The following is a 4018-nucleotide window of genomic DNA, read 5'->3' as shown; positions in this document are numbered from 1 at the left end:
CTGGAAAATGACTTGCCTGAGACTCTAATGAAATTCAAAATAACCTTTTAGAGTTTGACCCAAATTGTCAAGCAAATCTATCTAAATTTGTATTTTAAATTATTAGAAATAACAAATCTTTAAGGAAAGAATAATATCAACAGTAGAGGGTATTCTCTGAGTTTTGGAGGAAGGAATATGCATGCAGACTCAACCACTAAAGACAGTTTTGCAGGTCAGTTGTTAGGGTGCCACATTCAAGCTTGGGGCAGAATAGAACCACACTGCACACCATTTGGAGCAACCAGGCGGCATGAATTTGTGTGAGGAATTTAAAGTCATCAGAGGTTTGCTTTACCAAGTTCTCCCTAATAGCAGTACATCTGTTTTATTTCAAAGCTATTTCCTGTTTCTATATTCACTACCTAGGAATCGACCCTTTCTCAGAATTAGTAAGTATTTACTTATATAAAGACTAAAAATCTGTAGATATAAACATCATGTTTATCTGACATGAAAACAGGTTTTTAATGTAGACTGGGTATGCATTTCAGATGTTTATGGTATAAGAGTAAGTGGATATAGAAAATATTTATAAATTCTGAGATGTTTGTTGTCTGGTTCAAAGCAGTTTTTTTAAACTTTGCTTTTAAAGTTTTAAAAATACATCAGTGTCCTTTTATATCCATGGGGGTAGGTGAAATGTTGAATTGGAAGACTAATTCAGTAAGAAGTCATAGGAAATTAACTGTACAAATCACCTGAATTAGTGGATTTTCTGAGAGATTAATCATTAATCAATAATGAAAGATATTTATTTAAAAAAGAAAACTACCCATATGTATCATCCCATTTTTTGTTAGCTGAAAGCTGCAATACAGATTAAAGGATTATGAAGGTGCAAACCTTGGAGATGAGGTAATTGGAGAGTCGTGAAAGCTGAGTTTTAGACTTGATTTAATATTCCTGCTTTTATTTTTTTCTTATAAAAAATAGAGATAATGTTACCAATCTCATGGGGATATTTGATCAAATGATATACAAACATACTTAACAAAGTTAAAGTGTATGGAGATGTGTAGTAACTCCAAAAACTATTTTTACTTTGTTCTTACAAGTAAATAAATTAATATTAATTTGATTATTATGAGCAACAAACAATACAGTTATACATAGAACTTAATAGACTGCTTGGCAATATTCTAAAATCACTAAAAACTTGATATAGGATTTTGAAAATCATCAAGCCCAGGACATATAATAGATGTTTTTAGAAAATCAAATTTCATATGAAGCATAAACAATTTAGTGTATTTCAGTCAAATTTCCATTCAGCATGAAGGCAGTAAATTGTAATAACGGCTTCTCCATTTTTCCAAGCACAAAATGAAGATAACAGTGAAACAACATTAATGTAAAATTCAGAATTGAATAAAACCTCAGTATGTGTGAATAATAAATATTAAACCCCAGCATGGTCTTTTGAGCCTAGAACCAATAGACAATATTTGTCCAGCTGATTTAGCATGCACTGAAACAAAAAGCTGGAAACCGAAGAGCATCCGTGGAAGAAAAGGTGCCAGGAAGGAGGCTGGCTTCAAACCAAACGGCCATGGATGAATTTTGCAGGCCCCCTCTTCATTGCATAAAATTGCTGTAGATGATAACGGATCTGGGGAACAGAGCTGGGGTATGTACAGAGTTCTGGATTCTAACCTCCTCAAGGTACTTATTCTTGGACCTCCAGGTACTTTACTCATCCCCAGTCTTTTTTTTTTTTTTTAAGATTTTTTCTTTGATGTGGACCATTTTTAAAGTCTTTTGTTGAATTTGTTACAATATTGCTTCTGTTTTATGTTTTGGTTTTTTGGCCACAGAGACTTGTGGGATCTTAGCTCCCCAACCACGGATTGAACCCCGCACCCTCTGCATTGGAAGGGGGAGTCTTAACCGCTGGACCGCCAGGGAAGTCCCTCAAATCCCCAGTCTTGACGAAAGAAATTTAAGTACTTATATTCATTGTATGGTTTTCCATTTCAATTCTTGTGTTTGAACAAAATTCAAATGTTCAAAGTTGCCCTATAAATCTTTTACAGAAGGTATTCTGGATCTACCTGGATACATTTCCGCAATGTGCAGGGAGTATGGTTTCTCTTCCGGCAAAAGGAATCTTACTTGATAGTTGGTGTGGAAGTTTAGAAGTAGCTCTCAGAACTAATATTCCTAGCGGTTTTCACGTGGTTTTGGTTTATCACTTTAACAGAAATTTCTATCAGCTTGTATTAAATATCCCCATAGGTTTCCTGCCCAATGAAGAGGCTTCTGAAAGCACTCATGATTTACCTAATCAGTGCCATCATTAAAAGCTCTTAAGGCCTCTTCAACTTTTGTCTCTTCTATTGCCCCAGTGCTGCTTTTCTCTTCAAGCTAAAACACTTCTAAAAAGCTGGAAGATGTGCTATTGAGAACGAAAGACAGAAATGGCGAGGCGATCTGGCACACTGTTTGGATAATTGCTTGAGGAAAGGTTAATTACTTACACAGGGGTCGATAGAGGAAGAGGGTCTCTGTGAGATGTGTATGTGGAATGCGTGGACGGAAGGCCCCAGCATCTGAGTTTGAGTTCTGGGGAGTCCTGGCCAGGCGACCTCCACCTGCTGGAGGAGGGACGGGGCGGGGCTAAGACGAGGAGGGAGGTGACGCACCAGAGACCCAGATCTCCCCGCTTCGCGCCCGACCCCCACCGAGGCCCAAACCGCAGCAGGCTCCTCCGGCTGCCGCTCGGTGAGTGCTGCGCTGAGGCCGGCTCGACCTCCTGACGCCCACCCAGACCAACGGGCTCTTCACGATCGGGAGTGGGGGAGGGCGTCAGGCTGAAATCCTTGAGCTGGAGGCTGGGGGCAGACAAAGGATGGGTGTGGGAACCGGAGGTTCGGCTCTAAATAAGAGGGAAAGAGTACCGAGGAAGGAGATCAAGTCAGAACGCTGTTGGCTGGGGGTGTAAATGAAACAAAGACATCCTGCATTCAGAGCGGAGGAGGGAAAGATGGAGATGGCCGGAGAGGCTGGTGTCTGCCTCTGGCCTTTTTCGTCAGATTTTGCGGGCTTTGCTGTCTCAGCTCTTTGTAGTACAGGGTTTTACATCTGAGTGGCTTTTTAAAAAGCCTTTCCTTTACAGAAGTAGATATTGGGGATAATGAATATTTCAGTTTCAGGGAATAAATGCATGCCGCCACCACCTTCTCCCCCCGCCCCCCCCCCCCCCCCCCCGCGCGCGCTCCCATAGAAGGATGGTCAAAAGAGGTTTTGCATGGTCACTGCCTGCAGTCTCCACCCTAACGTTCAGCAGCTGCAGAGGGAATTTGCGTGAATATTTGTTCTCTTGTTCTGCAGGCTTCTGGTTGCGTGGAAGCCAACATTCAGGACAGGTTGACTCCCCAGACTAGGTTTCTCCAGTCTCCTTCACCTGTTCTGTTTTCTCTCTCATCACCCTTCGATTCCCCAAATTCGAACCTCTGGAACAGTAAGGCAATATTGCCAACATAATAATAGCAATCTGGGGGGCTGTGTGTCTGGCATTGTTTTCAGTCCTCTTACATGTGCCCTCACACTTAACCTCAGAGTAACCCTATAAGACGATGCTTTTCTCATCCCTTTTTGCAGAGAAGGAAGTTGAGGCATTTGCCCAAGTTCGCCCTGCTAGCATGTGGTGCAGCAAGAATCCTTCCCAGATTAGAGGGCAGGCCTGAGCTGTGTGTATTGATGTTCCCTTGTACCACTCCTAAGCTTTCTATGCTTCTTTACCATTTGTGTCTTCCAACTCCTTCCCCTGAGCCTTTTCTTCACCAGGACTAGAAAAGTCAAGATGTCACTCTCCCTCTCCCTTTCTCAAAATTGAGGCAAAATTTTTTGTTGTTTGTTTTTGTTGGTTTAAGGGAGGGAGAGAGTGGTGGGGTAGGCATAATGCAGAGCTTCCAGGGAGCTGTAAGGACAATAAAAAATGAGTGAGAAGTGCCATTATAGTCTAGTCTTCCCAAGA

At 41.5% G+C, this 4018-nt stretch overlaps 1 protein-coding gene across 2 annotated transcripts in view; it reads left to right on the top strand.

The window, feature by feature from the left end:
- The first annotated feature begins 2631 nt into the window (after positions 1–2631).
- The window catches only part of SCG5 (secretogranin V), a 54519-nt gene continuing 53132 nt past the window's right edge, over positions 2632–4018 (top strand). For both annotated transcript variants that reach the window (XM_060004949.1, XM_060004948.1), the window contains exon 1: positions 2632–2763. The gene's annotated coding sequence lies outside the window, so the exon portion shown is untranslated. The remainder of the gene's footprint in view (positions 2764–4018) is intronic.

Source organism: Delphinus delphis, chromosome 2 (genome assembly GCF_949987515.2).
Source record: "Delphinus delphis chromosome 2, mDelDel1.2, whole genome shotgun sequence".
NCBI classification, from domain to species: Eukaryota; Metazoa; Chordata; class Mammalia; order Artiodactyla; family Delphinidae; genus Delphinus; species Delphinus delphis.
The sequence above is the reverse complement of the archived record's forward strand: the minus strand, read 5'-3'. Positions and strand labels throughout refer to the sequence as shown.